This window comes from Anabrus simplex, chromosome 4 (genome assembly GCF_040414725.1).
Source record: "Anabrus simplex isolate iqAnaSimp1 chromosome 4, ASM4041472v1, whole genome shotgun sequence".
In the NCBI taxonomy this organism is placed as follows: Eukaryota; Metazoa; Arthropoda; class Insecta; order Orthoptera; family Tettigoniidae; genus Anabrus; species Anabrus simplex.
In genome coordinates, this window is record NC_090268.1 from 250501376 (window position 1) to 250525593 (window position 24218).

At 38.1% G+C, this 24218-nt stretch overlaps 1 protein-coding gene across 1 annotated transcript in view; it reads right to left on the reverse strand.

Moving 5' to 3' along the window:
- Positions 1-689: 689 nt before the first annotated feature.
- Tnpo (transportin 1) overlaps positions 690-24218 on the reverse strand; it is a 341883-nt gene continuing 318354 nt past the window's right edge. The window contains exon 19 of the mRNA XM_067145500.2: positions 690-4181. The gene's annotated coding sequence lies outside the window, so the exon portion shown is untranslated. The remainder of the gene's footprint in view (positions 4182-24218) is intronic.

Below are 24218 nucleotides of genomic sequence, written 5' to 3' on the forward strand. Positions count from 1 at the left end.
TAGTTTAGCTATTTTCAGAAAGGAAAGAATTCCAAAGTGCATTTTTGTTGAACAGTGTAATCATTCATTTTTGAGTATTCGTCAACACTTATGACTATTTCAGACTCGTTTCAAATTCTTTTCCGGGATATAATGTCTACAATTGCTAAAACACAAATATTTGCAATGTACAGTACAAGCTTCTTAAAAGAACATCACCATGGAAATTATGCTCAGCATTTCCTTTTTTTCATTTCAAATCCCTGTATTAAGCCCAACTAAGGGCCCTGTGTATTCACTTCTGACATTTATCGGCTAAAATTTCAAACATAATCTAAAACATACGATCGCAAAAGTGTGAATTTAAAATTGTGGATAATGACGTCTTTTTGCTCTCACGAGAGCATACGAGTTTCAGATAAACACGTGTGACGCTTGGCTATGGTTAAAGAAATACTGTGAATAAAACAGTCATTTTCCTTTTTTGTAAAAGTTGTTCTGTCTTTAGTCAATAGTGACTACTACTTTTATTAGCTTCAGGTCACTGAAGGCTATAAGCTCACTTCCTATGTGGAAACAAAATAAATAAATAAATAAATAAATAAATAAATAAATAAATAAATAAATAAATAAATAAATAAATAAATAAATAAATAAATAAATAAATAAATAAATAAATAAATAAATATAAATTCACAAGTTCAAGAACAAACCTTTTATGAAGAGTTTATTTTCAGACCATAGCATAAGGTAAAGCACTCTTCCTAACTGTACAGATCTAAGAAACAGCGTCACTACTCAGAAAAACTCAAGACAGAACATGTTAAAAGAAATGAAGAAACATACAAGGAAACTTTTTAACAATTTTTATAAGATTGAAAACAAGTATTATTTACTATGAAGGATATAATCCTCAAACATAACCTCTGACTATGATTCTAATTTCATTTATTACATTATACTGATAGCCTGTACACTAACTGAAATATATAAATATAATACAATTACTTATTTACGGATATATCCTAAAATACACCTTAAAAATACAACACGCATAGTACAAAAAATAGGCTACAGACTATACAAAACATACAAACATCATTTATAATCAACTAGCATATATTACAATGCAGCGACTTAATTGCAGGACCCTTCTGATTGGATTTACATGGGAGAAAAAATTCATAAAAAAGAATATAAAAATAGGAAATCAACCCCGAAAGTGGACAATGAAGTTGACAGCATTCTCTTTGACAAATGTGTTGACAATGCTTTGATACTATTGGCAGTGAAGTCACCGATTTTACGGGTATTGGAAGAAAAAGAAAGACTAAATGTAAGGGTCCATTACATCAGTCACCAACAACATTTAAAAGTACTCATTATAAAGTCATAAAATCACTTGATTGCTCAGGCATGGTCGGACTAGGCGTATGTTAAAAATTTAGGCCTTTTTACACAAATTCCATCATTAAGGAAGAAACAATTTAGAAAAAATTACTACAAAACCACCTAAAATATTAATACAGTATTTAAGAATCTGAAGCAGTTATTCTGTGGTGAACTTAAATTTCTTAAGAAAAAAGAGGAATACTTGTTCCGACCACACATCAGGAATCCTGATTATTTCATTATTTTAATGTCTGAAAATCCTGGAAACCACACTTATGAATTAAATTTCAAAATTTCCCAATATGTGAAATGTGATACTACTGCAAGAGTAATAATGTAGTTTCCAGCATTCTGAGAAAAAAGTAACCACTACTTAAAAATTATATATTCAATTCTTTTGGTATCACAGTCAGCATTATCAAAAAAAATGAAGCAAAAAGGCACAAACCTAATAATAATGTGGATTAACATCCAACCACACCAAGTCTCCAACTCACTCTAGCACTTATAAAACATTAGACACTGAAGTACACACTGACCCCAAAAGTATCCATGTCAAATTGCAGAACATACTACACATTCATATCAAATCCTACTACACAGCACCTATACGATTTATTCCTTAAAATTATTAGTTATGGCGCTACATACTTTAGTTTGCATGATGAATTTCCTACAGACCAGGCTGTACACCAAGCTAGCAAAAGGAAAGTAAAGGACAGCTGCACCAAAATGTGGAGACGGAAAATCTACATTAGTCATTAATGATAAAAACGTTCATACTGCAGGAAGTGCATCATGCAAATTAAACTCTATTTAAATATGAGGAACTTAACCTTGCTACTACAGAGGAAAAATCACTAGTAATAAATCACTTTCACGCACAAGATCATGCATATCAGTCATCAAACCCCTAAAACAAAAAGTAAATCTTACTTGGCGTCCTTCCACACGAAGATACCCAGGAGATATACTGTATATATATATATATATTTTTTTAACTAGAACAATTAGGCAACTAATCTAGCAGTTTTATAACAGCAGAATGATGCAAAAATCAGTAATAATAATCAGGCTTACTACTAACAACAAAGTCAGATTTCCATGTTTTTATAACAATGCAAACCAAATTTACCACTATTGCATGACAGAATGAAGAGGCTGGGTATGGAATAATAAGACTTCTGGATACCTACAAGGAAGAATCTCATACACACATGCACTCGGTGTACATTCAAACATGAAGTAAACTCAGATCTTTACATGCACTATGCACACAATGTGTACAGAGAATAATTCGTTGTTTCAATCAATAGTGTAACATTTAGCTCTTCCAAGTAACAAATTTTACATAAGCAGTGTATCCAGCAATTTGTTCGGGCTTATATTTTCACTAAATTTTTCACTAATGAAATGTCACTGAACTCTGAACTTTTGATAATAAAAAATAAATATTTACAAACTCTTTTATTACTCTATACATTGTGCAAATTTGCAAATAAAGTAACAGTAGCAATTATACATGTTAATTAAAAACCTGTTAGCAAGATTAATAACACAACCAAATTTTGTGATTTACATCACTCTCTTCAAAAAGAACTAATGATGGCTCAGTAATACTACAAAAATTTAGTACTGCAATATTACACCCATGATTCTAATTGAACAAAAGGAACAACCGACATGTTGTAAAATCACATCTAACACATATCCATGCAATCCTTTTCCTACAGTCTGGAAATGATATGGTCCAATTTCAGCCCCTTGAGCAGAAAAAGTCAAATATATAACAAGTCTCCCATTCAAGCAGTATAACCATTCTAAAAGCACTGCATTCTCATAAATCCACACTCCATAAGACTAGAGTCACAACCTTTTAATGGATGTTTCCAGGTTGTATGATCTAAGTCCTTGTCAGCTTACCTCTTATAATCCTCATCAGAAGTGCAACCCTGTTGTTTCAAGGCACTTCTAAACCTTGCCTACTTTAGTGACAACATTGGGGAAGGGGGTCTAGGAATCAGAAGTCTTCTGTGACATGCTTGCAGTTAATTGTGTCAGAAACACGATGCAGGGGTCAGAAAAGAGAAAACAAACATAAGAAACCTAGGTTCCAAATGACATGGATCCAATTCGGATATACTGTATTGTAATTTTTAGCACATTAATCTTCTCAATCGACATCACTAAAAACAGCCATCATGACACCGAAAGATGAAAAGTTGGAGTTACTTTACTTCCAGGAGAGAAGTAACTATACACAGTTGAAACTTATGGTGCTAGGAATTTCATTAGATTAAACATCTAGAGTACTGTACCAATAGTTTTTCACAAGTGAAAAATCTTAAAATTAAGGATCTAAATATGTGTGTCTTAAACCTAAACTTAAAATACTGTATTCTTTAGATGCTGTTAACCTAACATTTGCTGCAGATCTGCATCAGGACTGTCTTCCACATCTGAAGCAGAAACTACTTCATTAACCGCAAAATAATGTTTCCAAATATAGATTTAAGCTCCGAAATTATGATATGTAATACCCCTTACGATGTTTCCTGATATCTTGTTAATAAGCATTCTATAACGATCCCCATTACAACAATAATTCTAATGATTGTGCATCAGATAGCATGTGAAGTCTGGGGATTCTGCAAATGCTTCCCCCACCCCACCCTTCCCGTACCGCCCGCCCTCCCGCCCGCCCTGCAGCCCGCCAAGGGCTCCCGCCCGCCCGCTGCTTTTTAGTGGTTTCACCCACCCACCCCAGTCCCTGAACCCCCACGAGACGAGGGTATAGCTCGTCCTCAAATCTGAAAATAAAAAGAAAATTTATGAGGAAAATGAAGGCATATACAAGTTCATAAAACACACATTGTAATTTACAGCAAAATACAAATTTAGATTCATAAGAAAAAATACACAGTGCTGAATCAGGAAACATCTCTGAACAATAGCGAGAAATTCAATAGTAGAAAAAGACTCATAAGACCAAATTAGGGGTGCATTTAGTGTATAGTCGCTCAACAAAAGAATGGACACATGGCATTGTATGTTCCTTCAATTTAACTCATTCGCTTACATGACAGTCGATTCAAAAGGATGAGAGATCTCACTGCTCATCTAGCTGTCAATCTAACAGTCTCAGAAATACAGACAAGTAGTTCAAACATTTTTGGAAAATACCAGCTACATTCGAAGATCGAATACAGCTATCCGTGCAATAATTCAATCTGTGACTGCACACATAGCTATAACCGAGCAAGAGGTGAAAGTTTTGAATAGTAACTAGAAGACTAGAACCCTATAGGAAGTTCACCTAGTGATCCTAGTGATGTAGATACATGTGTATTCATAGTCGTATGGTCAATAAAAGCATGGGAGATGAAACAAAGGTAAACACTGTGAGCAGTCATGTTCCGAGAAATCAAAATCCAAATTGGACAAAGTTGACAAGTGGGTATTGGGAACTGCTTGTCTGTTGACTGACAAAAAGTGCAATTCACTGGAATTCCTGGAGCGAATCAAAAAGCTCCAGGCAGCTTTCTGGGCTCATTTCCCTATTCAGATTCCCCCTAACCCAGTAAAGGAACTCATCAAGGCAGTGTCAAATGTGTATGTGGCAGCAAAAAAAGAGACAGACCAGTACAAGCAGATGGGAGTGTTAAGTCTGCAAAGTAGCTCTTCATATGTTGAAAAAGTGCAAGATATGCCACACTAAACAAGAACTACTAAGTGAGTTTATGGCATTCTACACACAGTTTGCACTATAATGTACCAAAACAGCATTGTTATAATGCATTGTGAATATTTCTGAAATGTTTCATGTTATTTGAGCCTTTAGTTCAAGATATATTAACAATTAGGCAGCTGTGCGCAGTTCTTATAAACAACTTAATTAAAATGGTAATTTAAAGATCACGGAGCACACATTTATATGGTAGGTAGATGGGTTAATATATTATTAGGCTCAATTTTAATTATGGTATCAAAATATAATTCACTTCCCATGCACCGTATTTCTCCACCGAAACCCCCACTTTTTCCTTTAAAAATATAATCAGGTTTAAAAAGTGCTTTGTGAAATCAATTTTATTTAAAACAAATTTCCAATTTAATTTAAGAAAAAAACAAACGCACACAGGTATCATGTAAATCCTAGTACTTTCCTATCATTTTCATTAGAGGTATCTGATAATGCCTTTGAAAGTTCGAGAATTCCTCTTTGTGAGCCTGCATTCGTATCACATCTCATGTTATGGCCATTCCAACCTTGCGTTTTTTGTGCACATACCTCACAATTTCATATTAGACTTCTTTAAAGCATTCTTGTTGTGGGCCACTAAATGCCTTTCTTGTACAGTATGCACTATTAGATCAGTTATATCTTCACGCCAACGCCGAATTTTCTTCCAGTTGCACAATTACTCTTTATTTCTGCATGTTTAATAACCTTTAACTTAAAATTGGCATCGAAGAGAACCCATTGAAAATTTGCTGCAATACCTGTTCCACGTGTCTACAATACAATGAATCAGGTACAACCAGCTTCGGTGGCCAGCGATGTACAATAAAGATGCAGACATGGTCAATGAGGTTCGTGCGCCATGGTATAGCCATTCCACCCTTGCGTTGTTTTTGCACACATACTTCACAATTTCATCGTCAACTTCTTTAAAGCATCCTTGTTGCAGATGCAGTCTTTGTACAATGTACACATTTTTAGACAATCTATCTTCACGATAACGCCAAACACTGGTTTTACTTACGCAGTATTTTCTTGCGGCCCTGCAATTATTCTTCATTTCTGTGTGTTTAATAACCATTAACTTAAAACAGGCATCATAATATCGACAAAAAGCCATTGAAAATTTGTTCCATGTGTGTCTACAATACAACGATCAATCATAAAATATTCCTGCTGTCTATAAAACTGCTATGTTTATCAAGCATCAGGTACAGTAGACGTGTTATGACTTTGCCACTCAGTAACCAAGGTCTTTCTAAGAAATCGAAGGTTCACATCCTTGCTACTCAAATTCGAATGATATTTGCTGCACATCTGGAGCTCAGAAGTACATTGTGCTCAACCTTGCAGTTAGCTTGAGAGTAATGTTTTGATGCCATTCTACGATTTGAAAAAAGTCTTTGTAGAAGCTAGTAGAATGTCATTCTCTCTTCACTATTTTCCGAAAAACAGTGACATTACACAGAGGCACTGAACAACCCGCAGCCACAGCTAGCGATGTATAATAAAGAATAATATATAATTAATAATAATAACAACGTAAACGTTTCCACCTTTTCAATACTAAAATATATTCACAAAATTATAAATTACACGGTACTAGTTTCGACCCATCTAGGGGTCATCATCAGCCGTATTGAAGCAAAGATCATTTTTGGCGAAATCCTAAGAAAATGTTATTTTAAAGAATAACAAGTGAAAAGAGAAGTTATTATGGTAATAGTTAATAATACAAGGAATATACATACTAAGAGGTTTTTAACAAAGAAAGTATAAATGGGGTGTTGTAAAAATTATAATCAAGGAAATCAGTAAGTTCTTGTATTGAAATGACATATATAAAATTATATATGGCTTAGGAAGAGGGCTTAAGGTGGGGCTGAAGGGTGCGGGAGAAAGTGTAATTGTCTTGGAAAAGTACCTTTGATTAAATTTAGGATTGAGTTTAGGTTGGCAGCATTATTGTTTCTGAGGAAAGTGATAAATAGATCGAAGAGTATGTTGGGTTTCTCTGAGATTTCATTGAGATTGTGACTGGCATTAAAGTATTGGTCTAGGTATATGTAGTAATTTTCCATTATGTTGAGTAAAGGGCCCTTGTTTGCTAATATGAGGATGTCCATGTCTTGTTCAATATTGGTGAAATTATGGTTATAATCTTGCATGTGTTGGCCGATGGCTGAAAACCTGTTGTATTTTATTGCGTTAGTGTGCTCGTGGTTCAGTTCAATACGGACCAAAAACATGAAATCCATAACCATTAATGTATAATAAAGACGCAGACGCTGAAGGTCAAAGGGTTTTATGCGCAGGGGGCAGGGGAGGAATGGAAGCGGCATGGTTACTGTAGTAGCTGCCAGTGGTTTTCATTACTGTTAGATCGCGATTGCAAGGCAACCCTTGATTTTTCACACGGAATTCTGAAAGGGGGAGGAAAACCAGTCGCCTTGCATTTTGAGAAATATGGTAGATACAAGCCCTGTGGATACCAACAACTAACATAACTGTTTATGAGAACAACATACCTGCAATGAACTTCCCCACACTCTCATTTTTCTGTGTGACCATAAATAAATTTTTTAAAAAGCAACACAAGAGTATAGTCAAATTATTATGCCCACCAGTTAATATCCAGAGTATTCATCGTTTGCAGTATGGACAGCAGCTGAACAGCCTTGGAGTGACTAAAAAACATGCTAGTATAGTAAAGCGTCGCAGGTATCTGGAGGTATGCTGCCTGCAATGCATCCGACAGCTCCTCAACTAGGTTCTAATTCAGGGAATTATGGGACCTGAAAAGTACTTTGAAGTTTTGGTCATACTCTTCCGACAATTGTTAGACTTCTCTAGTACTTGTCGTACTGTTTTGAAAGAAGATCTTATCTGCACCAGGGAACAAAAGAAGAATGAGAACTTGGTCAGCAAGGATGGATTCATAACCAAATTGGTCAAGAGTGCCTGAGTGATCCCAGATAATGCCATGAAAACACTCCCCAGATCATGATAATCTCGCCACTGGCATGTATTCTTCCAAGCCAACAATTGCATAGTGTTGATTCTCTCCTGATTCAAACCTGACACGCCAATGTTCAGCCACTCAATGAAGCAGAAAAAAGGACTCGTCAGAGAAGACAACCCAGATGTCCATTAGCAGAGGTCCAGTGACCACTTGTTTGCTCCAGAAACTTGTACTCAGCAGGACTTGCTGAACAGTCATTTTAGATACACAACTGGTAGCCCCCACAGTTCATTTTGGCAGCAAGCTGGTCCACTGTAGAGTGTTCAGCGTTGCAAGTACCCCTGCAGCCGAGGTAAACCTCACACAGCAATGTCACATGGTACTCCGCTGTTTCTACCCCAACTATTTACAGTCCTGCCATTTGCAACTCAGTAAATTTTCCCTCCCCCCAGCGATGAAGATTATGTCATTCCAGAGGAACCCGAACAGTCAGAATCCTCGGCTACCCTTCAACTTTCACTGATCCTACCTACTATCCCGAACATCATAAAACACCTCATTTGATAAGACAGGTAGAACATAATGATGTGTATAGGAAGTCTATTGTATACCTCATATGTCCACAATGACAGTTCATGACACACAACAAACTTCATGGCCTACTCACACTGCCAATGTCAAATGGAGGACGTGGCCATAACAATATAGCTTGCCTATGTATAAATCAGCACATGAAAAGAAACAATGTTCAGGAATTTAGAATATCCCTAAATAAAAATTAACCAATTCCACTGTTGATGTTCATCACATAGTGGTGATAATTACACTATTCAACAAGGTTTTCGTAACATTGACAAGAATAACCATTTTTAGGTAATTTGCATGTCCCGATTGCGAATATGGCCTTGGAATATTGCCTGCACTTCACATTTTTTTATTAAGTCATATTTTTTAGTTAGTGAATCATATTAAAATGTGTTAGAACCTACCCACTTTGAAAGAGGTTATGTTCACATAGACCTTTTATACAAAAATGTATAATTTCCGTTCTTTTAAAGTACCATTTGAAACAAACTTCCTCTTTTGTGGTTTAAACATGTTTTACCCTTCTCGGTGATTTATTGTTTTATTATCCTTATTATGTGTCTGCATGGAGGCTAGGCACATCCGGCTATAACTAACAAGAGGAAAAAATGGTTGCTTGTTGTTTTATTGTGACAATACGGTTGCTTGTTGTGGTATTCTGTGACAAAAAATGTTTAGTTCTCATTGTGGAAGTGTTGCGAGCGGTACTGGTTATTCTGAAATAGTATTAAATGGATTGCAATCATTGTTCATGTAAAAATTCTCCAAATAGTTTCTGCCACGTTTGTGGGGAATTAATGTTGAAATCACAACGTCGATCAATTACATACAATGTAAAAAAAAAAAAAAAAAGCATGTTACTTGTATTTTGACTGTAAAGTAGGTGATCAAGATAAAAATTGGGTACCACACATGTTAACGTGTTACGTGAAGTTAACAGAGTGGTTGCGGGGGAAAAATAACAATATGTCTTTTGCTGTTCCAATGATTTGGCGACAGCCTACCAGTCGTCTGGAAAATTGTTACTTCTGTATTACCAACACAGAGGGATTTTCAAGGAAAACTAAAGGTAACATTGTGTGTCCTAATCTTCCATCAGCCATAAGACCCGTGTCACATTGTCCAGAGCTTCCCATCCCTATCCCTCCCCCCAGCGATGAGGATTATGTCATTCCAGAGGAATCAGAATCCTCAGCTACCCTTCAACTTCCGCTGATCCTACCTACCCACCTCTGATACGACAGGTGGAACTTAATGATCTAGTTGGGGATTCAGGTCTTTCCAAACAACATGTTGAACTACTAGGTTATAGATTACAAGAATGGAACTTACTAGCAAGGGAATAGCAAAATTTCAGCGTTCAGAAAACGAAATAAGCTGACTACTTATTTTGCAACGGAAAACTCTGTTTGAGCGTACAAAGTGATGAGCAGGGAGAGCGATTTCACCAAGTCATTACTACAGTACAGCAATGGTATCAAGGAAGATGGGATCTTCCGATGATTGGCGATTATTACTGGTTTTCACAAAGGGAACATTCCATTTCATTTAAGAGGAAAACATGAGGTATTTTTCTCTATTTTATTGCATGAAGAGTAGTTTTTATAAGTCTTAATAGCTGGTCAGTTATTAATATATCAGTTCTATCATATCTAAGCAACCCCTAAAAATTTTCATACAAAAATGAGAACAAAGTAATTTTTAATTGATCTAAAATCCTGATTTATTCAATGTATCAAGTAAATTCTATAACACAAAAACGTGACATATTATGAACTTTTCACTATCATTTTCGTGTTCAGAGCATGCACATTAGTTAAGATCAGCCTATTTTATTAATGTTATGGGGGAAAAAAATTCAAATTTGTTGAGTAGTGTTATGGGACATTCCATGTCAAATCAAACAGTCCAATTCACCATGATGCCATGAATATTGATTTCAATTCGAGTATTGTCCAACATTGAAACAATGTAGTAATGTATTATGACTACAAATTTTGTCGAGTTCTGTAAAATTAAAATTTCTAATATCTAATTTTACAGGAAATTGTCGATATCCCTATTATTATACTTGCAGAAGAACAAGTAATTCTAAACACTAAACATTCCTCCACATTAAATTCTCATATTTTTGCAAACATACCCAGGATAACAAGATTTTAGAATCATTCCGTATTGATGGTTTTCACTTTACAAACGAAACATTAAGTGTATCCACCTAATTCAATTAGGATACACTTATCCCTTCGAGTGCCAGCTGAAATTGCTTAGTAGAGTGATAAAAGTGCCAGGCTGGACTCCAGCTCCATCTGACGATCAAACAGGCTACTCAAGGTTCCAAAAAACCCATACTGAAGTGAGAATTAATTCTCTGAGTCTAACCAAATCCATCATATGAACGTTTATTTTCGAAACCAAACCACAGATCAAACAGAGTGTTAACTTCATATGACTTTACACAGCCTAATTTCAACAAGAACAACGAACTAAAGACATACAAGCTGGACAAACCACCATATGTACAAAACAACGGAGTCATTGTCATTTTAAAAGAATTTTATACTGAAGTGCAATATCATCATGTACCATATTTTATTTAATATTCATCTATGCAGGTGTTACAGTGTGTTTTAAAGTTGTTTTTAGTTATTATGTTTGCCTGATTTTACTCGCTGGCTGATGATTGCACAAGTTTAGTGCCGAAACTAGTACCTCATGTGAACGACATGCGATTCACATTAATAAATGTCTGTGTATTGAATAGGAGGACCCCTATTAATTTCAATTATTGTACTGAAGTTAGTCACATGAATCCTTTTTTCCAGGCCCAGTTTCCTCAATATGCAGAGGTTTGGATAAGTGTTCATAATTTTGTAACTACTAAAGTTAGTCACATGAATCCTTTTTCGGAAGGTGCTCAACATTCCATTCCCACATTTAGCATTTCAAATCTTTAAATATAATTAATGACAAGTATGTGAAAAATCAATAATTTTTAATTTTTTTCCTGATTTTTTTTTTCAGTTTGAGAGCCCAAAAATGGCACTAAATATGATGTTTCAGTCTTATACTCAAATTGAAACACAGAATATTTAATAATTGACAGAAATGCACCATTTCATCTATCTGTGTTCTTTTAGAATCGGCAAATAAATTAGCAAAGTACTACATTGCATGAAAAAACACTACAAAAAAAAGACAACTAACTACAAGAAGAGAATGAAACAAACCACAATATCACATTCCAACATTCACATTACACAAAAGTTTTCAAAATTCACATTTATGCCTTGCGATGCAATCCTTTCTGGCAACGCACACACACAGTAACAGTCCTTTTCTTGGTTTTGTCATTGGAGCAAACTTTACACAGCCTTGTTTGCCTGTTCGGAAGTTTTATGACACCAAAAGACAATGAAGGGCTTGCATTTGTTGAACGAGAAGCATTTGCACAGTTACTTTCCCTCCATACATCAAACAACTCATTTGCAAATTCGTCAATTACAGAATTGTTGAAAGATAATCGTGACATTCTCTTAACATCTACGCTATGATCATATTTGTACAAAATGTAAGCATTTAGTAACATTCTTGCCATTATATTGAAAGTTACCTTTTTCCGATATTTTAGACTCCTCCTTTCGTCCAAATAATTATACAGCATCTGGTCTGATGAATCAATGCCTCCCATTTACTTATTATAGTTCAACACAACGTCTGGTTTTATCGCTATATGACGATTTCTTCTCGACGGAGTTTAAGAAATTGAAGCTGAGGAAGTGATAGAAAGGAGGAAAACTTTATTTTTCAGTGTTTTCTTTTCTCTGAAGCCACAGAGAAGCAGAAAGGTCTTCCGAAAGAAACGAATGTCCCCAACATTGAATTTCTGTAGAATCTGAAGAGGTAGAGATTTTCCGTTTCGTCTGATTGTGCCAGTTATGTAGGTTCCAAGTGAGTATAAATTCTCAGCTAGCAGAATGGATGTGAAGAAATTATCACAGAAAACATGGTACCCTTTGTTCAAGTAGCTGCCTGCAGAGAGAAGATTTACAACAGTGAAAGCAAGACCATCTTTAATTTTTTCTTTGTCTTCTACACTTTTTGCAGCACGATATGGATAGAAACCAAGACAGTAACCCACAACAGAATCGCATACCATCCAGAATTTGATTCCCCATCGGTGATGATGTTTATTTGGGAGATATTGTAATAACTGGGTATGTGATTTAGTTCCAATCACAGACTCATCGATACTAAGCTGCTGATGCAGAGTGTACAAGTGCCTGAAGGTCAGATTTGCACGGTCTACTATGGGCTGAAATTTTGTACACGGATCATATGAAGGGTCACCAGGTGAAGAAAGTTTAGATTTATCTAACAAGTGAAAAAACTGGAGAATAAGTTGATATCTATTGCGAGAAAACATTTGTCGAAACCATGGTGTTAACATGGAACCTTTTACTGACCAGTAACTAAATATGGATGGTTTACGAATTATGCCCATGTTCAAAATACAGATCACAAATGCCTTCATCTCCGGAAACGTCACTGGTTTCCACAGTTTTGCTCTGGATTTCGGCGTAAGATTGGGATGGGAAATGAGAAACTGTTGAGTAAAGCGGTTTGTTTCTGTCACAAGAATACTGAAGTAGTAAAAAACAAGGAAAAATATGACGATGGCTTTGAATCTGGTGGGGGACAATGCTTACGACCCCGTATTTCCATGAAAGGCACTGTAAACTAAGGTGGATTATCCTTACCTACCTTTATTTCCTAACCAGTCATCAATGTTTTTTTAGTCATCACTATCACTGATATTATGACCATTTGCACCATTGTCATTTTCCTGATATGATGTTCCTGAATCACAATCACTATTATCAAACTCACTTTCACTTTCTTCAAAGTCCAAGAAAACTTCTCCTTCCTCTGAGGATTCACTTAAAACAGCACTCATTTTTTGTTCTTCAAGCCGAGCAGGTTTAGTGCTGGACGCCGCCATGTTGTATGTCAGTCAACTGTCACTCACTCCAAAGACAATTTAATATTTCAAAGCAAAATAACTACAGGCTCTTCCAAGTGGCCAAATGAGGAAGCTAAAGGACCCTGCTATTGAGAAAGCATGACGTTAGTGCCATCTAGCGATTACAGAAGGAACTATGTTAAGTTAAACGAAGCGTTGATTATATCACTCCTTGCATAATATCCAAGCTTTGATATAATCAACGTTGGCACTCAAGGAGCAAGTAAGTAAGTAATTCGTCTTTATTCATGGCAAAGTTAGGGCTCAAGGCCCTCTCTTACACTTAACCACAATATTTAAAATAACTAACATACATATAATATTTAAATACAAGTCTTTTTAAAATAATATAATACTAATAGAAATTTTGGAGATTATAATAAAAAACGATTATAGAATGTACAACATGACAATCTAAATGTACATGATAATAAATATAAAACTAACACTACAGATAATAAGACACGGAAACACAGTAAAAACCTATAACAAGCAAACATATTTCTAATTTTAATGAAAATATGCTCATTCAAGCTACACACATCGAAAACTCTGCTAGAAGTATTCACAAAGTGATTTTGGCAATCCATCTTAAATCTCCTACGAGTGCAAATCCCTAATGGTAGCAGGTAGGGTATTCCACAGTCTCGCGGCAGTGACTACAAAGGAGGAGCAGTTGTAGGTCCTGGAGTGACAGAGATATTGTTAAACAGGAGCCAGATCGTGTATAGTGGTTATGATAGGAGGAAAGGTAATTAAATTTTGATGAGAGAGAATTTGGTACATCTGTGTTTAGAACTCCGTGCAGAAGGGACAACGTGGAGACTGCAACGCTCACGAACACAAAGCTATGACAACTCCCTGTGATAAGGTGAAATGTGAGAACCATATCGTAGCTTAAATATGAATCGAATACAGGTGTTTAAACTCCGTTCAAGCATCTTGTTACTGTCTTGAGATACTGTATGTCCGTAAGTACTGCGTCGCAGTAGTCTGGAATTGGTAAGATTGGGGATTTTACCAGTTTTATTTTAAGATGTTTTGGAAATATAGTAGAGTAGCGTTTGAGAGGAAAAAGGGATTTCTGCACTTTACAGTATGTATTTGTCACTTGTTCAGTCCAATTTAGTGTCTCAGTCATCATAACTCCAAAGTTTCTTACTGACATGCAATAGGGCACGACAATATTATTTAAAATAATTGGGGGTACATGTCTACTTTTTAACAAATTAAGGTTTCTTTTGGTACCAAATACACTGACTGACAGAGCAAATGCAACACCAAGAAGGAGTGGTTCGAAAGGGATGAAAGTTGGGGAAAAAACAGAGACGGCACGGACGAATAATTGATGTTTATTTCAAACCGATATGCAGGTTACACAATGCGCACGGCATCGACTCGGTAGGATGTAGGACCACCGCGAGCGGCGATGCACGCAGAAACACGTCGAGGTACAGAGTCAATAAGAGTGCGGATGGTGTCCTGAGGGATAGTTCTCCATTCTCTGTCAACCATTTGCCACAGTTGGTCGTCCGTACGAGGCTGGGGCAGAGTTTGCAAACGGCGTCCAATGAGATCCCACACGTGTTCGATTGGTCAGAGATCCGGAGAGTACGCTGGCCACGGAAGCATCTCTACACCTCGTAGAGCCTGTTGGGAGATGCGAGCAGTGTGTGGACGGGCATTATCCTGCTGAAACAGAGCACTGGGCAGCCCCTGAAGGTACGGGAGTGCCACCGGCCACAGCACATGCTGCACGTAGCGGTGGGCATTTAACGTGCCTTGAATACGCACTAGAGGTGACGTGGAATCATACGCAATAGCGCCCCAAACCATGATGCCGCGTTGTCTAGCGGTAGGGCGCTCCACAGTTACTGCCGGATTTGACCTTTCTCCACGCCGACGCCACACTCGTCTGCGGTGACTATCACTGACAGAACAGAAGCATGACTCATCGGAGAACACGACGTTCCGCCATTCCCTCATTCAAGTCGCTCTAGCCAGGCGTGCACGTCTATGCTGTGGAGTCAATGGTAGTCTTCTGAGCGAACGCCGGGAGTGCAGGCCTCCTTCAACCAATCGACGGGAAATTGTTCTGGTCGATATTGGAACAGCCAGGGTGTCTTGCACATGCTGAAGAATGGCGGTTGACGTGGCGTGCGAGGCTGCCACCGCTTGGCGGCGGATGCGCCGATCCTCGCATGCTGACGTCATTCGGGCTGCCACATGTCCCTGCGCCAACCATCTTCGCCAGAGGCGCTGCACCGTGGACACATCCCTATGGGTATCGGCTGCGATTTGACGAAGCGACCAACCTGCCTTTCTCAGCCCGATCACCATACCCCTCGTAAAGTCGTCTGTCTGCTGGAAACGCCTCCGTTGACGGCGGCCTGGCATTCTTAGCTATACACGTGTCCTGTGGCACACGACAACACGTTCTACAATGACTGTCAGCTGAGAAATCACAGTACGAAGTGGGCCATTCGCCAACGCCGTGTCCCATTTATCGTTCGCTACGTGCGCAGCACAGCGGCGCATTTCACATCGTGAGCATACCTCAGTGACGTCAGTCTACCCTGCAATTGGCATAAAGTTCTAACCACTCCTTCTTGGTGTTGCATTTGCTCTATCAGCCAGTGTATAATAGCCTGAGTTTTCTTAGGATTTATTAACAAGCTGTTATTTTTCGCATAGTCATCCAGTCATCGTAAGTCAAAATTTACTCTGACAATGGCTACATCTATGTCTTGTGAATATGTGTGATGACAAATCTGAAGATCATCTGCATAGATATGTTACTTGCTATATTTCAATGCATCCCCTATGTCGTTCACACTAGCAACAAATAAAAGTGAGCCCCAAATCGACCCCTGCAGGACACCTACCGGTATTGACTTGTTGTGCCATCCTGAGTACATTGTTCCCACTGATACTCGTTGCCAACGGTCAGTGAGGTAGGAGCTAAAAAATTTAAGAGATGTCATATTAAAGTTGAGACTACGGAGTTTCAGCAGTAGTAACCCAGGGCTAACTGTGTCAAAGGCGCCGCTTAGGTCTAGTAGTGTTGCTACAGTCACATATCGTTGATCTATCGCTTGTCTGATATCGTCCGTAACTCGCAGTAATGCTGCCGCGGTACTATGTCCTTCTTTAAGGCTGGATTGAAAAGGGTCAAGGAAGGAATTTTCGGTCAGGTATACAGCGATTTGTGCATGAATCAGACGTTTGAGTGCTTTTGCGAGGGGTGGCAGGATGAACACAGGGCGGTAATCTGATGGAGAATCCAAGGTATTGTTTTTCGGGATAGGCCTTATTAGTGCGTCTTTCCAAACGTTAGGGAATACGCCATTGGGCAGGCAGTAGTTGAATATGTGAGTCAGTATTGGTAGTACAGTCCCCATGATGTTTTTAATTAATTTTATCGGGATACCGCAATTACCTGTCGCATCAGAAGTGATACAGTACAGCACACGTTTAACATTATTTGCGCTAACGGTGTGGAAAGAGAACTGGTCGCGCTCGGAACGGCATGCTAATTTTGTGGGAGTAGCCGGTAATGGAACTGGTCTGACTTTAGGCTGAGGAAAGTGATCATTTAAGGTATCTAGAGACATGGTGGGAATGTGCTCTTTTACGGCTTTGCCTATGCCCAAAGATCGTAACTTCTTCCAGGTTTGGTTTAAATTATTATTTCCTGCTAACTGTTGAAAGTAGTGGCATTTATTGTTGCTAATTAGCTGTTTAACTTTGTTTCTCAGTTTCCTGTACTGTTCAAAGTCATCTTTGTCACGTGTTCGTCTGAATTGTCTGTACCAACGGTCATGGCTGGCCATAACAGATCTTATCTCGGTCGTCAGCCAGGGAGAAGAGGGGGGGGGGGGGGGTAAATCTTATCTGCCTCTCCGGAGCATGTTTGTCATACAAGTTCAGCACTAATGAGTTGAATCTGTTAACTTGTGAGTCAATGTCATGAAAATTACGTATGTCATCCCACGGTAAGTTATATGCGTCATTGCGTAGGTCATCTAATTCAATATGTTTTATGTCTCTTAAGATAATGTAGCGTATTTTATACTTCGGTCCTCGGATATAGTAACATAAGTACAATAAGTCGTGAGTTGAAATCCCAGGAGCTGGGATCTGTCCGTGCTTAATGACTTTCTGGGGTTGATTTGAAATTATAAGGTCAATTAAAGTGTGAGTCGAGTGGTCAGGGAAGTAGACATGGTTTGTAGCATTAAGTGGTAGGATTTCCACATTCAGAGCATGGAATATGTGACAACTTATCTGATTCACTGGTTTGTTTTAAACAAGTCAGTATTAAAATCCTAAATGACTACGACATCTTCGTAGACTGAGATAAGATCAGTTAAAGTTGCTTCGAATTCCTCCATTTGTCTAATATTAAGTGGCTTATATACAATTCCTATTAATATTTTCTTATTACAGTCGAGTTCAACAAACATATACTCAGGTTGCAGGGGAAGGCTTGGGTCTGAGGGGTGCAGATAATCTTGCATTTTAAATCATTCCTGTAGTAAAAGGCTACTCCACAACCTTGCCTGTCAGTACGGTCATGTCATAAGAGTGAGTATCCGTCGAGATTTACAGTACATGACGGCAAATCTCCACGTAACCAGCTTTCTGATATGCCAATACAAGGTATCTTACTATTTCCGAAAATCGCCTGTAGTTCTTCTAGGTGAGCTGCAATGAATAGTGAATTTAGGTGACAACACAAGAGAGCTCTCGGGCGATTCATCAGCTGTCGCCTCAGAATGGATGCCGTTGCCTCGGGGTATGGGAGGGGTGAGGGTTGAGTTAAGAGGGGAGGCAAGGAACGCGGGTTGTTGACACAAGGGATAGATTCGTCTACCAACATAACAGGAAAACTAATAGTAGGTACATGAAATAAGATGAGCTTACCTGAGAACAGCACTGAATACAACCACTGAGTATTACATACACTCACTCACTCACAAACGTAAACTACTGAAAACACACATAATAAAAGTGAACAGTCCACTCGTTCATCCTACACAACTAAGGCATTTAGTTGCGCAATCGTGCATATTTGAAACTTTGTGTTATATTTCAAAACACACATTCTCCCGCCCTCTGTCCAACAGTTTCTTGGTCCCCAAAAGTCCCTAGCATGATTTAATATAGTTTTCCTCACACTTGTTAGGGACTCTGCGAGAAGAAATCCACTCCCCTTCAGCGCATGCTTGGCTCGCCTCACACGATCTCGATCGTGATAGCGCAGGAATTTAATTATAATCGGACGATTTCCTCGCGCAACCACTTGTGCAGACGTCCAGCTTCGGCGCCCCAGCCGGTGATAGCGGTCAACGTCACTCATTGAGAGCTCAATCAAAATTTTATATTTTATTATATCCAGAAACTTATTATACACATCTTCAGACAGTTCGTCCGGGACGCCGTGTAGCAGCAGGCAATTTCGGCGACTATATTGCTCTGCCTCATCCTGTTTCTGAATTTTGTCCTCAATCGCACTTAGTTGTTTCTTCAGGTCACCAATTGCAGTTGTTACATGCAACCTGAATGCCTGGAAATCGCCGTCCAGGATTTGAAGCACAGTCGGAAGGTTGGCAGCACTTACAGCGGAGTCCAAGCGAGCTTGAAAGTCCTTCATCACCTCTTCAAATTCACTTTTTTCCTAGTTGCTTCTTTCAGAGCCATGACGGTAGTGTAAAACTGAGGCTTGTCAATTTATGTTCCACAACTATGCACAGATCAAACGCTTTCTGCAACTTATAATGCGAATCGAGTAGGATATTTATGGAGCGAAATTCCTCACTCATCACACTAGTCGCCATCTTTACAGTTAATTTTACCCTTGTAAAGCACCCAGGATGATCTAAATCTTGTACAAAATTTAGATTTCTTCCAGTCTGTGGTGAAAGTCCTCGCCTTATATATTTTGGGCATTCACTTTTAAAAAAATACAAACACCAACATTCAGTATTGATAGTCGTGTTATAGCTGAGTTCCTCAATTCAGGTTTCTCTATCTGCATTCCTATTTACTGAATCAATCCACCTTGTTCTACGAGGGGCGTTTGAAAAGTCTGTGCAAAAATAAAAACTACTGTACTTACGTGTTTGGGGTAAACTTTTTTTACTTTTCGACATAGTCTCCTTTTAGGCTTATACACTTCGTCCAACGATGTTCTAGTTTGTTGATCCCCTCCGAATAATAGGATTTGTCCAATTCTGCAAAATATCCATTAGTGTTTGCAATCACCTCCTCGTTTGAATAAAATCTTTGTCCCACCAGCCATTTCTTAAAATTGGGGAACAAATAGTAGTCCGAGGGAGCCAAGTCTGGAGAATAGGGGGGATGTGAAACGAGTTGGAATACTATTTCCATTAATTTTGCGACCACAACTGCTGACGTGTGTGCTGGTGCATTGTCGTGATGGAAAAGGACTTCCTTGTGGGCCAATCGTGGGCATTTTTCTAGCAGCTCAGTTTTCAAACAGTCCAATAACGATGAATAATATGCACCTGTAATAGTTTTACCCTTTTCCAGATAGTCGATGAAAATTATCCCTTGCAAATCCCAAAAGACAGTTGCCAAAACCTTTCCGGCCGAAGGAACGGTCTTCGCCTTTTTTGGTGCACATTCCCCCCCCCTTGGTAACCCATTGTTTGGATTGTTGTTTGGTCTCAGGAGTATAGTAATGTATCCATGTTTCATCCACAGTGACGAAACGATGCTTAAAGTCCTCCGAATTCTTCTGGAACAGCTGCAAACCATCCTTGCAACACTTCACACGATTCCGTTTTTGGTCAAGCGTGAGCAATCGCGGCACCCATCTGGCGGATAGCTTTCTCATGTGCAAATGTTTATGCAAAATATTATGTACCCATTCAGTCAAGATGCCCACAGCACTAGCAATCTCACGCACCGTAACTCTTCTGTCATCCATCACATCATGGATTTGATCAATGATTTCTCTATTTGTAACCTCCACAGGCCGTCCAGAACGTTCAGTGTCACATATGGCCAGTCCGAAAATTCTGAAATCACTTATAAACTGGTCTAATCGAAGGTGCAGAGTCATAAAGTAATGTTTAATCACCATACGAAATTCTTTTTCGTCCATTTCTTGAAAATATGACAAACTTGGTGAGCGTTCATTCAAGAGATGCTACTAACTAAACGTCACCTTGATACGCGCCGGTGGTGCCATCTCTCGGACTTTGCATGGACTTTTCAAACCACCTTTTTAGATCTCTCATTCTCAATTGCAGACTTAGATCCGCTCTTGTAAATAGCTGTTTCATGCTAAAAAATTGTCTCCTGGCCTGTTCTATTCTAGATTTTATATCTCTCTTGGAATTGCAGTTAATGTTTACCTGTCCAATATTATTGGTAATGCCCTGAGGGGAATTGAAATTTTATCATATTCAGTTTTTACATAGTATTCCGCCCCCCCCCCCCCCCCCGGCTACTCATTCCTGCCACCCAGCTGACGAAAATTTCTGGGGAGAACACGGGAGGTTATTATGGAAAGTAACGACGACTTTCTACAATTTTCATCCAGTGAATATGAAGAAGAGCTGATATTTTTCACACAAAGAAAAAGAAATGAAAATTATTTACATACCAATAATTAATGTCTATCTTCCTTTAGTTATTTATGTACTGTATTCCTATCAATTCTCTCATTTAGGTTTTCTATTCCAACCTCCTTTCTAATATCTTTGTTTCTTCCTTTGTCTTTCCTTTCTTTTCCTATCATACTTAGCTATTTCATTTCGATGGCTTGAATTCTACTCTCATCCCTACTGTCATTGTCTATGTCTCAGCCGCACAGTCAATAGAGGTGCATACATTTTGTACAATATCTCCTTACACTTCCTTGGTATTACCTCATCAGACTAGGTTTCTTAGACTCGTAGAATGCATTGCCCTGTTGCACCATATTCAGCCTTGTACTCTGCATGAATTCACTCCCTTGGTGTTTGAAACTGTCCACAATTTCAAGTCATTGACCACCAACTTTCACAATGCCTTTCCCTTGTCTTTCTCCTCTTGATATCATCATGGCCTTGACTTTTTCAGTAGTGATTTTCATACCATACTTTTCAATTTTCTTATTCAGTGCATCAGGTTGTTCTTGTACTTACTTGCTATTCGTTCCCCCAGACCACAATATCGTCCACAAATAATATCTTCATATATCTATTCCTCGATGCTTCCTTTGTCTCCTTTAGAATTTTATCTATAACCATTAAATAAAAGAGGTGACAGCACACTCTTATGTCTTCGTCCAGTTTAATTTCTAAACCATTCCGTCTTTCCAACCAGAGTCTGTACATTGCTGACACAGTCATACATTGTTTGCATTATTTCTACAGTTTGTGTACCCAGTCTCTTTATGACCATCATTTCTCGAAACCTTCTCCCTGGGAACAAAATCATATGTCTTTGTTAGATCTATGAATGTCATGACCAGACCCTTTACATATTCTCAATTCTTTTCCATTAAAATTGCCTCATGCTGAGAATTGGGTCCACCGTAGATCTTTCACTACTGAAGACGTATTGTTTCTCTTGCAATTCTCCCTCTACCTCTCTTCTCGTTCTTCTATCTAATGTTCTTTACAGTATTTTTGCCACTTGTGATAAGATATGATTCTTCTAAACTTCTCTCTCTCACTTTTTAAAGACTGGTACTATTCCCTTACTTACTTAAACTGTCGCCACGTAAATGACACGATACGTACGTGGCACCCTTCTTGGTTTTGGCGGAAACAGATTTGCCATAGAGTGGGCGGAAATATACCAACTTCCAGAATTCTGTATGTCAGGAGTACTGTAGCGATTTTAACACAAATAATACCTGCCCCCCAAATGCTTGCGCTAATTTAAAAAAAAAAAAAATAATAATGTGGGGATTTGATAATGACTGTAATGTATATCGGTTAAGATGGTTGAAATGATGCTAATGGAACTAAGAGTAGTCCTCAAAATAGAATATTCTGAGTAAATTGCGCTATGCATTCAGGCCATATCTGCCAAATTCCAAAAACAAAAATCCAGAAGATTCTCATGCAACTAAATAGAACTTAAGTATAAAATCAATAATGAGACTGAAAGCGCAGTGCTAATGATTTTCTTATTTCACCTAGTAGTGAGTAACAAAAACAGAATACAGCAGACATTGCTATCACAGCTGCCATCAGTTGCAAAATAAAATGGTGTATGCTGTGAAGACTTACTAAGTTAGCTGTTGCATATTTTGCCATTTTGTTTGAAAATATATATCTCTGTGCAACCACAGCCATATTTTTGTCAATTTCTGAAGTTGCAAACATTTTTCAAAATAATGCAAGATTAGTTGCAATTATTGGTATATCATACTGTGTTCAACCAATAAAGAAGCAAACAAGCATTCACTCACCTCTTAGGCCCAGTTTCATCAACACGTTAGTACTTAACAAGGTGTTAAATCATTTTAACATACGATTTAAGAAAATTTGCGTTTCATCAACAACTGTTAACGTTAACATATGTTAAACTTTGTATTATAGTTAACATCAGCCATTTCCCATGTTAAATGGCTAACATTAGCATTTAGCAACCTGTTCCAACATGGCTGCTGTGAATCTCCCTTTAGATGCGGAATTGCTCTACTTAGATCTTTTACACAATAATCCTGATCGAAGAAGAGTTCAGTGACGTAATGACTTTGAAAATTTGATGGATGCAGAATTACTTCATAGATACCTACAGGTTATCAAAAATAGCCACTGCTAAGGTTGCTGACGAAATTCTGGTGAGGTTGGAATATCCTACGAAGGGAAACTTACCTCTTTCTCCACTGTTGCAGATACTGATAACATTACGATTTTTTGCTACTGGTTCTTTTCACATTATGGTCAGAGACAATGCTGGAATTTCTAAAGCGAAAAGAGAGTGGAGTTTCCGTGATCATCCGGAATTTGTAAATCTACAGATCGCAAATGGCTTAGAAATAGGGACACATGTTAATACAGACAAGACTGCGGCGGCAACGACCAATTTTATTGAGGAACAATTACGTTTAAAATTAGTGAATTTTATCACCTGGAGGCAATAGGGCAGAAATATATCGTAATCGGAAGGGATATTTCTCTGTAATGTTAATGTTCAGGTGATTGGTGATCCTAACTGCCAAATCAGGGATATAGTTGCGAGGTGGTCTGGTTCTGTACAAAACAATACAATATTTAATAACTCCTATATCAGAGCACAGTTTGAAGTGGGAAAATTAACGAAGGGATTTTGTTAGGTGATAGTGGATACCCGCTAGAAAAGTATCTGTTAACTCCATTGAAATCCTCGCGGACTTTCTCCCATGCCTTGTCTTTTTCTATCGTCGTCAATCATTCTGCGCACATGCACTCAATAACTTCTCTATATTTACTAATTCATTTAACAACTCCTTTTCGTAGGAGGAAAAATTAGGACGACTGTTTTACTTCACGCGTCATATTTAACAGCTGTACTCAAACAAAAGC